Genomic DNA, 12,648 nt, shown 5'->3' with positions numbered 1-12,648 from the left:
TATATATTTCTATGCACGTGGCTGAACATATCCTCTGAGCCAAGTAAACCAGCTTATCTCTCTGCCATTTCCCAATGATCTGTTTTATGCATAAAAACAGAAACAACCAATCTGGCTTCTAAGTTTTGCATAGGTCTGTTAATTTTAATCCCATTAAAACAATATTGGGGATTGTTTTCTTCGTGGCAGCGGTGTGGAGAACCTGAAGAAACAAGCGTTTTAACAAAAATATATAATCAAGCAATTTGTTCTTTACATTGCAGGGTTACAGAATGGCTGTAGCCATTGATATGGATGTTTTGCTTGTGTTGGGTGCCCATGGCTTGAATGCCGTAGGGAAGACGTGGTGGTCTTCCGTACTTTCGAGCTGCTCTGCCAGGTGGTGTGTTTTTTAGATTAAGATCTAGCAAAGTCTCCAGTGATCTCTACCCTCTGATATCTGGATGGACATGTAGGATTTATTAATAATCCTTTACTAAAATAGATTTTGTAATGAGATAAACTTGTGTGTATTTTTTTATATATATATATATATATATATATATATATATATATATATATATATATATATATATATATACTCGCACCTTAAACCGTGTCCTGCTAGGGTCATTTCCTAGTTGCAAATGCTTACCAATGATACAGAGAGTGTTTGAGGTGGAATGTTCTCTCACAGCCCGTACCAACAGAAAGGTTAAAAATACTGTTTAGCAGCAAATAGGTCCTGATCAGAATGTCATTGACCATAAAAAAAAAATAAAATCCAAGAACATAACTAAAAACTGCTTTGTAAGTGTTTGGGATGGTTCCTAAAGAATAAAGTATTATAGAAATCTCCCTCCCCCTGTATTTTATTAGAAATGAGTGGAAAATGTCGGCTTTTTCCTCCCCCCAGAAATCAGTGTGGCTCAAAGCCCTGTAACCACTGGTATCTGACGCGTGGCATAGACGGTGCTGTTGTGCGGTTTTGCTTGTAATGTTTTTGGCACGGGATTCCGCTCTATTCTTCCCAGGGAAAAAGCTTTCGGAGCGCTGCATACTTCTAAAGACTGTAAAACCACAAGATGATATAAAAGGAAAGCGCTGAGAAAATGCAGCAATTGCTATGAAAAGAAGCTAAAAATAAGCTCAAGTAGAACAAAGCAAACTTTTGGGGAACGCTATGTGAAGGATGCCGTGTTTGGCCGAAAGATGTCTGTATACAACAAGTACATATAAGTACAAAAGAGGAAAATAAATTCTTTTTACGGCATTTATCACTATATGAAAATCAGTCCGGTGTTCTTGTGATATCCCGCTTGTTTGAATATTGTGCCTGTGGGCAGGATAGCGTAGCGGTAACCTGCAGACAGGTCATCCGGCAAAGCCTCTTAAATAGAAATGTTTGTAAAATTAGGTCGCAGACTGTTTGCCAAAAATCACAATTAAATGCGGCTGTATATTTAGGGTTTTATTTTTTATTTTTATGTCACTGCTTAGTTCTAATATTTTGCAGACTTTGGGTTCAGTTTATTCCCATAGATACAGACTGTAAGCCTTATTAAAAATTGGAAATTATTTCTCATTTACATTGGCTGCCTGTTAAAGAAGGGTTAAAAAAATGATTGTGAATGGAAAGTAGCACTTTTCAACCTGGAAACTACTATGTAAACAATCCTGCTTCTGTATTGATAGTGTATGTATATGGGGGTATGGGTGTGTGTAATGTATATATGTACCGTGTGTGTGTGTGTGTGTGTGTGTGTGTATATGCGACAGCTCGTCGTATGGGTTACGGGTTGTCGTGTAGGCAGCAGGGAAAGGCATGCTAGAGAAGAAGCAGTTAGCGGCATTGCTCAAGACCTGCTTACAGTATTGTGTTGCAATGTGAGGCTGCAGCTTTGAACGTTGGTGTTCGAAGTACATCCGTGGCTCTTTAAAGGTTACCGTGTACAAAGAACAAGGACTTGACCTTTAGTACAGAGCCTAAAACAAGCTGGAATCACAGCTTAAAAAACAGCTTAAAAAATAAATAAATCACATTTCGCATTGACCAGTGCATTTTTCTGCCCTGCACTGAATTGTGGTGATTCAATTAATGGTCAAGGATTGGGAGCACTCTAAAGGTCAGCAGAGGAACACACACTCCTCAGAATGATCTAACACATCCCTAAGCTAACGGTGACGTTTATATCCCTGTGCTGCCCGGAGTACAATACCGCTTACGACATGCTATGGACATGCTATACGCTGCTTGCCCAACCTAAATACACCGTTGCGTTTGTATGTGTCTAAGGCTGGTGTCCCCCAGCTCATGGAGTTGAATGAACTCTTCAGAAAGGCCAGTTGACAATCTTGAGAAAGTACCTCTCGCTTTGTGCGTAATTTTACCCAGAGAGATCTTCAACTCCTTTCAAAGTCAAATCTAGGAATGGACTCTCTTTTGATGTTTAAGTGCAAGTAAATGGCCAACATTTTAATGACTTCCTCCAGTGCCTGTTTATGGACGTATTGTCTAGACTGGGACGAGCTATTCCGCCTTCAAGCATGAACCACAGTCAGATTCTACATTTTGTTCTCTTGTTCTCGGCATAGACCAACATGCAACCATGGTATCCCATTGTACAGCGCTACAGAATATGATGGCGCTATATAAAACAATCAATAATAATATCACTTGATATATCGCCTCACCGTCAGTTTCAAGCTCCTGTGATTAGGGTAGGCATCTTCGAACTGTAATTTAGAAGAAGAAATTTGGTTTGAAGAGCGCAGTCCATGGGTGGGTATGCATAGACAGTGAGCCTGAGCAAAGCTTGTAAAGCGTTCTGATCAAAATTAAATGTCCCTCTGATGGTTCATTTCATCGATTACAATGGTGATAAATCACATTTTCAAGATACAAAGGTATAAAACGTGTCTGGGTTAAATATGGCTGAATATTACGCTCTTTATTACAACTGAAGTATTTTAGTTTAATAATAGTGATGCAAGACCAAGACCTTATTTAATTCTTATCTATCCTTTGATCAATGTGACCTGAAGTCTTTAAGTCAAGAAAATGTGACTCATTCTGTACCTCAGAAGTTTTCTGGAAGATCGCAAGAAGTTGGTCTTCGCTTGACTGCCAACAAATGTTTTTGTTGCAGTCTTTTCAGGTGAAAACGTGGGACTGTGTGTTTTAAATAATTGCTCAAGGCAACACAACGCGTGCTTAACACCCGCAAGGAGATATATAATCCCCAGGAAATGCCCACCGTTCTCTTTCTAAGAACTGTCGGCGTTAAATAAGCCGTTACAGGTTCTCTCTCTTTTTGGGGCAGGGTCTGCGTTGAAGTCGCACGTTGTTGTGAAAGTCATTTATTGTTTTGACACGTCTTGATGGCTTGACCAACAAAAACTGGGCCTTTTTACCCGGTCTGGAAGGAAAAACCTGTTTTATGTACATGCAGAGTGCTAAAACTTTACAAAGTGAGAGATGACCCGGCCCTTGGGAGACTTGTGAAGACCGTGTGCGTTAACGCGATGGTTCGAGGTCACTCAGACCTGTTTTTTTTGTTTTTGTATGAAGATCTTTGTGACTTAGTGGTTTACTATATAGATGTTTTTCTTGCAATAGGACATCAGCATCATTACCTATGGAAAATATGCATGGAGTAATAAGAACAGGAGTTTTACAATGGAAAGAATCTTTAGATAAGAATTGCCAACACCATATTAACACGTGTAGGATCACACGTTATTGTATAACGCTTACAAGATTCCCGCATTAAAACCCGTTTACCTACGCTGTGAGAAATGTATGTGTGGATTCTTTATATGTAATCTGTGAGCACGGGGTATATACAGCAGGTGACACGCGGTACACGGCATCATACAGCATGTAATGGTGAAGCATGGGATGCGTGTGCACGGAGACGTGAGCTTTTGCCAAGACCAGTTAAGAGAAGCTATTAATGAGTAAACTGGTTTTGTACGGGAAAGTGAACACATATAAATAGTAAGATTATTTCTGGCGTCTGTCACCGAACCGGTCTTGTGAACGTGTTTGCTTTCCCCCTTCTCCAAGCTTCAAACGGCAACTCGAAAGGACGTATGAATAGCCGTCTTTTAGACGGACGTTAATTCATTGAATCGCTTTGCATTGGCACACCCCCGGTGTAGAAAAATTCAACAGGGTGGAGGATTATATATCATTTAAAACCAGTGGCTGTTAATTTGTGCAAATGATTGTGTTTGTATGGGTTATATGACTTGGGTCTTTAGGAAAATGTTGGATTTTTTTTTACTACATTTTTTTTTTTGTACCTTAATGTGCTAACTTTGCAATATATGTGTGATATAAATTCTCACACACGCAACCTTTTACGCTTTTAGTGGTAATTTATGTATTTAAAAAAAAAAATGTATTCTGCTGCTGTGTGTATATGTGTGTATGTATGTATGTATGTATATATCTATCTATATATATATATATGTATCCCTCCTATGAGCTTTGAAAGTTTCTCTGTGTATATATAGCTTCTGTCTAATCGGTGGTGCACGTGGGGGATGAAGTCGTGTCCATGCTTCTGTCTGGTGACCCCACACTGTCTGCGTTAGGACTCCTGCGTAACGTTTTCTGCTAGACGTGTTTTCCCTTAACGTATTAGCAGAAATCCTAATTGTATGTATTTGGCAAATCATGTCTGTGCTGTAATAGCGGTTACCGAGCTCTGTCCAAGCCCTCTGCATATGGAAACACTGCTTTAATGATCATTTTTGCTAGACTTCTTAAGATGCCCAGATAAAACCAGACATGACGTGTTTTCTTAGTCTTATTAGCTCTTTCTCTGAATTATGGGGCAGAGTTGAGACCCATGCTTTACAGACGTATCTAGTACATCATAGATCTGGAGTTCAAATTAACCCCTGCTGTGAGGAAGTCACTACTTCCATCCAGTGCTGCGTTTTTTTTTTATGCCGACGGGTAGATCTCATTCCCGTCTTTCCAACCCTCTGCTATGTATAAAATAGCACTTTACATGTTTTTGACATGTGCCTATTGGTGTGAATGAATTTAATTTGCTTGCGGTGTATGGTACGCTGTGTTCTCAGATTTTCATGCAAGATGCCAGTATTAAGCGTTTGAGATCTAAAATGATCAAAGCAGTTGCATGTAGGTGTGTATGAATGAAGAAGTGATGCATTGTGTCCTTATCTGCATGTTTATATTGAAGTATGATTGTGTGCAATTATCCATCAGTATGGTTGCAAACATTAGCATTTTCTTTTCTATGTGTTAGTCTACTAATTCTCTGCTAGAAAAAAGTTTTAATGGCAGTGATTGGTTTTACAAAGAATAGCGGTATACTGGTTTTTGTCCCAGTTTTAACCAAAAGTGGTATATGTTGTATACATGATTTTTCCCAAATATCTATGTGCGATAGAACACCTGCAGCAGAGTTTATTGCACGTTTGGTAGCCGATGTATGGCATACCTGTATACGTATAGAGGCTGAGGCTGTACACCAGTTAACTATATAGTAGTCCACATTGTCCCCGTCTCCTCGCTGCCAAGAGTAAATTCACCTACCAGACTTCCTATAACAGCAAGCTAAGCGCTGGCAAGGTTTTGCACCGTGTGAGAGGCTTAAAAGATTTACTAGATTCCTTTTATACAATAGCTTGTCTGAAGCACGGGAATGAGACCACCGAGCCCCATGGCCTGCTGGGATAACATACCAGATTTATGTACTAGTGGTCCTTGGCATCTCATAAGCACGCTAGGGTCATTGTCTCTCCAAATTCAGTAATGATAGCGGTACATCGTGGGTGTCTATTTAAGGAGGCAAATGTACTTGTTTAGCTCTGAGATCGTGTACTTAGTTCCTGAACGCATCTGACTGTGCCGTCGAAGTACGGATTGTGCCGTAAAGGATCCTTTGGACTCTAATCCCCAGTGCGCTTTCAAGAGCAGCAGAGGAAGGTTCAGTCTCCTTAACGTATACCTCAGAGCAGATGTGAAGAGCACAGCGCTGCTAATATGTGCCGCAGCATAGCCTTCACGGTTACATGTTCTGCTTGCCAGGAAGCATTGAGTAATCCAACAAAAATGTACAGCCTCAACCACAAAGCTGTATTATCGGGGACTCCAGCTAGTGCTGGCGGTGAGTAGGAAATAGATTAAACACAGGTTTTCCCTTCATCCTGGGCTGCCAAAGAGTGATGTCAGCGACATGAAGCGATCCTTAGCTGAGCTCACTGTAGCCCGAGATTCCCCTCTCTAAGCCCGGTCGTGTTGAGCGCCGTTTTATGTGTTGTTAAGGAAAGGCCGTCTGTTGATGAGAAACAATGGGGTGTCCAGACTGTGACCTAAGCACACCCAACCCCGGCTTGCCCCCCTCGTTATGGAGTTTGTGCCGCTTTTTGGGCCACCTTGAAGCGTGTCTAATGTTACCTTCCTGGGATGCTTTCTAGAATAATTTGTCATTTAAATGTATGTGGATGGGATTAACCTCCTTAAATTCCTGCACGCTTTCAGTATATTAACACTTTATTTGCATGGATAAGGTGGTAAATGTGTTACTATCTATGGCGTGAAGTGGCAGTTCTTGCACTTAAATGCAGGGAAATGTTGTGATCTCTGTATAAGTGTTCATTAACCCCTATAAAGGCTCAATTCACTTAAATTGGTGAGATTTAAATCTTGTTAAACAGCCTTTTGTTACATATGTTCGTCTCTGTACTAATCGGTTCTGTGAGTAAATCGCTGAATAAGAAATGTTTATACCATTGACTACAGAATACCGTCATAGCGCTCTTAACCATACATGGCACTTGGCTTTCTTAATGGGAGTTGTAGTAGTGTAACAGCTGCAAAATGCGAAGCAATTATTAGCATCTATGACATTCTATTCATATAATGGCTTCTGGTACGGTAGCCTTTGTAGTCTTAAACTTACGATGCAAAATTAATTAAAATGAATATTCTGTATGTTGATGACTTGCACATATCAAAGCTACATGGATGAACTACTGCATGTTATAATGCACTGTTCTATAAATAAAATGTAATTGGTGGATAGGGCTGGTTAGTATGACTTTAGTCCTATTTTTCTCCTCGCACTCCTTCTGCCCTAAGCAGGAAGCATACTTAAGTACACTTCCGGCACGTGCTCTGTAGCACTCTCATTGAACATGAATGTTCAGCAAGTACATGTCTGATTGGCTGTAAGTGCTACAGAGCATGTGCAGCAAGAATGCTTTTTCTACGCTTCCTGGTTTTCAGAGGCAGCCCAGGTAGGAGGAAAATGAGAATGCATGCGCAGATTTATTGCAGTAAAATACATTGGAGACAATACAAAAAAGACTCCAATATTAATTTTACATGAAACTATAACTAGATTGCTACATTAATATCTAGTTGAAATGGGACATATTATGTATTCATCCAAATCTTGCAGAGGTTATCTGTTTAATGTTATGAATGAGTAGAAGTAAATACATATTGTTTTAAGTTTGCTTCTGTTATTCGTAACTTTTTTGTTTTCTTCTTTTTAGAATGACCTCAACAACCTCAGCAAATAACTCCTTCAGTCTCACGGGATTACGGACTCTCAGTAACTTTTTCACACATCACAAGGACCTCGCATCCTCTTCCTCAGTAAATGGTACGCTGCATCCAGATCGCTTTGTTTACTTTACACGCAAACCTCAGGAGTCATTTGACTGAACCGCACCTTCCCTGTCGTGCCAATCAACAAAAGCACTGTGACGTCTGTCCGAAGAGAGTCTGCTATACTTCGTCGTCGATCTCAATGATCTGAAACAGCCAGCGCCAGGCCGCGGTGTGGACGGACTTACTGCTTGCACATTTTCACAACTCATTCAATTTACGTTGCTGCTGAAGATTACAAAAAAGAAACTGTATTACAAATCATTGGTGTAAATTATTACGTACAAAAAAAACTGTTAATAATGGTTGGTGATAATTAAATATTTAACATAGTTTTTTTTTTTTGATTTATACATGTATTTTTTTTCTGTTTTTGCTAGAGCACATCATTTTGATGTAGGACTTTGAGGAATTCTATTGTAAACAGATTGGGGTAATTGCTTAAATAAGGCTAATAAGTATATAGGTTGGTACTATTCTCTTTTTCTAAGATTGTAATACAGAAAACGTGTCCTAGATTACTAGGACACAAATATAATTAGTGATGGTTATAACATAACCCCAATGATCCAACAATTCTGTATGCCTAATGAAGGGCTAGTCAACGATGGTTAAACTGCTGCTCTGTTTCCCATGATCCTCCACCTGTGGCTCAGAGGAACATTAGAAATATGGTTTATGAAAAGCGGCTGGTTACTTACCCATCCCCTAGAGTGGTGCTCGTAACACCCTCGGTGCCGATGAGGCTGCAGCTCCCTGAAAGGGATTCATTTTTGTAACTGAACACATAGATACTACTCACGGGTTTGGTTGGGGGAAGGGGGAAACCCTTTTTTTTTTTTTTTTTTTTCTTTCTCTCCTTCATTGCACAGGTACGGAAAAAGTAAAATATGAAATCAAGAGTCTTCCATTGTATATAATGTAAAAGAAATAAAGAAAAAGCTTAAAAAATAAAATAACTCAATGATTTAAAAGAAGAAAAAAAAAGATAAGTGGAAATTGGCCTAACTCCTCAAATCAACTTTCCCTGGAATGAGCAATGTGGCTGTTTGTAAATTCTGGAAAATCTTTCTATACGTAATAAACTAGATACTGTTTAATTTTTTCTGAGAAAAAGTTTGGTTTTTTTAGCTGTCCTTGTGTGAAAAGATGGGTCTGTGTAAATTGCCAAAATACTCCAGAATTTGTACAGTGCAGTTACTGATGAGGCAAATTCGATATTCGGTGTGCTTCTGAGTACTTATGATTCTGGGTGTATGACTCCAAACTGTATGGCTGCAGCTTTCACCTTCTTCCATCATTGTAAACCCGAACCTTGTTGGCTACAATTGATGGTGGAGTGGAGGGACACATGCTGCTTACCACTGACCTACGAGGAAGTAAAAATTCCTATAATGAACCATTCTAATTCCCTGCCTCCCATCATGCTCAGCAGCCGTCTAAATGTAAGATCAGTTGGTGCGTCCTGTCTATCGCTTACCATGTTTTAACTTTACTGCTGTTTGTATCCGCACTTGCAAAGCGCATTTAATGTTCTTTTATGACACGCTGTTGGAACTTATTACCCTTATCCCAGAAAAAAAAATAGGACGTTCTGTTTTAGTTACAGGTTTATGAGAATAGCCGGTTACTTGTGCGTAGGTGAGGCTTGGATTTTAACTTTGTCAACATTTGGTTTTAGATCTACAATTTGAGATCTGTTCGCTAAAGGCATTCATTGTTGGCAAGAGAGCGGTCCTTCAATTTCTTGACATTTCTCTTTTGCTGCTAGGTGAGCTTGGCCGGTCCAGTATAATGTATAGTTAAATCGTCGAGATTCCATCAGCCTCCCCATCCATTGAACAATACATTCAGCCAATCATGAGTTAAAGCCACTCTACTGCCACCCATCCCTTAGTAAATAGACCCCTTTGGTGATATTGATGTATCCAGGTTTATTTAATTTTTAGCAACACAAAGTATATATTCCAAAGCAAAATTAAACACTTCCTTGCGTTTTAATATTTCGTATATCTATATTAAGTATTCTTTCATGCTAAATTCAGATTATATTAGTCTCTTACGATAACATCGTCAAAATGACGTGTACTGTTAGGCGTTTTTGCTTCGGAAACACCATTGAACCATTACATGATGTTATATAACTGTGTTCATGTCGCTTAACTTTCAACTTGAAGCATTTCATCTCAATTTGTTATGCGTTTTCAGATGCAAGTTAGTTTACTGATTTGATCTCATTGGTTCTCAATTCTCATTTGTCTTTCCATCAAACTGCATCTGACACACATAAGAGTTAAAGTAGGAGTTTTCAGGAGATTTCTTTTTAACTTGGTGAAGTCACTATGCATTAAAAACGGTTTTACATCATTTCCCATGTGAAGTTATACAAGGCTTCTGCCGTCTGTCTAGTGTACATGCCAGTACACAAAATGTGCTATGAAAGACATTTCAAAATTAAGGAAGCACTAGTAACACAGTTCATAAGGTTGAAAAACGACCAAAGTCCATCAAGTTCAACCTATATACATATTGTGTCCCTACTGTGTTCATCCAGAGGAAGGCAAAAAAACCTTTACGAAGCAGATGCCAATTGCCCCATACCAGGGGGAAAATTCCTTCCCGACTCCAAATATGGCAATCAGAATAAATCCCTGGATCAACGTTCTGTCCCTATTAATCTAATATCCATAACTTGTAATATTATTGCTTTCAAGAAACACGTCCAGGCTCCTTTTGAACTCTTTTATTGAGTTTGCCATAACCACTTCCTCTGGCAGAGAGTTCCATAATCTCACCGCTCTTACTGTAAAGAACCCCCGTCTGTGCTGGTGTAGAAACCTTCTTTCCTCCAACCGTAGAGGATGTCCCCTTGTTATAGATACAGTCCTGGGTATAAATAGGTCCTGGGAGTGATCTCTGTACTGCCCCCTTATATATTTATACATAGTTATTAAGTCCCCCCTAAGCCGTCTTTTTTCCAAACTAAATAACCCCAATTCTGATAATCTTTCTGGGTACTGTAGTCCTCCCATTCCCCTTATTACTCTGGTTGCCCGTCTTTGAACCCTCTCCAGCTCCACTATATCTTTCTTGTACACTGGTGCCCAGTACTGTACACAGTATTCCATGTGTGGTCTGACTAGTGACTTGTACAGTGGTAGAATTATTTCCTTGTCGTGGGCATCTATGCCCCTTTTGATGCACCCCATGATTTTATTTGCCTTAGCAGCAGCTGCCTGACACTGGTCGCTACAGGTAAATTTACTGTTAACTAAAACTCCTAAGTCCTTTTCCATGTCAGTCGTCCCCAGTGTTTTCCCATTTAATACATATTCCCAATCTGGATTTTTCTTCCACATGTGCATAACCTTACATTTATCTGTGTTGAACCTCATCTGCCACATCCCAGCCCAAGCCTCCAACCTATGCAGATCCATTTGTAATCGTGCACTGTCCTCTATTGTGTTAACCACGTTACAGAGCTTAGTATCGTCTGCAAAGATTGATACTTTACTATACAATCCCTCTACAAGGTCATTAATAAATATATTAAAAAGAATAGGACCCAAAACTGACCCCTGTGGTACCCCACTAGCAACAGTAACCCACTCAGAGTATGTACCATTAATAACCACCCTCTGTTTCCTATCACTGAGCCAGTTACTTACCCACATAATCACATTCTCCCCCAGCCCAAGCATTCTCATTTTATGTACCAGCCTTTTATGTGGCACCGTATCAAATGCTTTGGAAAAATCAAGATATACGACATCCAGCGATTCACCCCGATCCAGTCTTGAGCTCACCTCCTCATAAAAGCTGATCAGGTTAGTTTGACAGGACCGATCCCTTGTACACCCATGCTGATATGGAGTCATACACTTATTTTCATTGAGATACTCCAAAATAGCATCTCTTAGGAAACCCTCAAACAGTTTACACACAACAGAAGTTAAACTAACAGGCCTATAATTCCCCGGGTCACTTTTTGTCCCCTTTTTGAATATTGGCACAACATTTGCTATGCGCCAGTCCTGGGGAACAGACCCTGTCACTATAGAGTCCTTGAATATTAGAAATAGGGGTCTGTCTATTACATTACTTAACTCCCTTAGAACGCGGGGGTGAATGCCATCTGGACCTGGTGATTTGTCTATTTTGATTTTTTTTAGGCGGCACTGCACTTCTTCCTGGGTTAGACAGGCGACATGTACTGGGGCAGTTATCTCATCCTGCTGTATATTACCTGGCATTTCATTTTCCTCTGTGAATACAGCAGAGAAGAATATATTTAATAGATTAGCTTTTTCCTGATCCCCGTCTATAACTTCTCCCTCATTACTTTTTAAGGGGCCAACGCTTTCATTTTTAACCTTTTTACTATTTATATAGTTGAAGAACATTTTGGGGTTTGTCTTACTCTCTTTGGCAATGAGTCTTTCTGTCTCCACTTTTGCTGCTTTTATCTGATTTTTACATATTTTATTTTTTTCCCGATAGATTTTTAGTGCTTCCTCACTGCCTTCCTGTTTTAGTAGCTTAAATGCCTTTTTTTTGCCATTTATTACCCCCTTTACATTTTTATTTATCCACATTGGTTTTCTCTTGTTCCTGACTCTTTTATTCCCATACGGTATGTACCTTTCACAGTGAGAATTTAAGATATCCTTAAAAATCTCCCATTGAGCGTCTGTACTCTTGTTTTTGAGGACATTTTCCCAATTTACAGTGTTACGGGCTTCTCTTAGTTGATCAAACTTTGCCTTCTAAAGTTCATGGTTCTTGTGGCTCCTCTAAGAGTTCCCTTATTGAAGGACAAGTTATAATGTATCATATTGTGATCACTATTTCCTAGATGCCCCCTGACCTGCACATTAGTTACCGTATTTTCCGGACTATAAGGCGCACATAAAATGCTGAGAATTTCTCAGAAATAGAAAGTGCGCCTTATAATCCGGTGCGCCTTATATATGAACCCGACAGTAAAGAGAGGGGTTCATACAGGATCCTTT

This window comes from Sceloporus occidentalis, unplaced genomic scaffold (assembly GCF_023333645.1).
Source record: "Sceloporus occidentalis isolate IW3139 unplaced genomic scaffold, rSceOcc1.0.p SCAF_25, whole genome shotgun sequence".
NCBI classification, from domain to species: Eukaryota; Metazoa; Chordata; class Lepidosauria; order Squamata; family Phrynosomatidae; genus Sceloporus; species Sceloporus occidentalis.
This window is presented reverse-complemented; position numbering follows the sequence as displayed.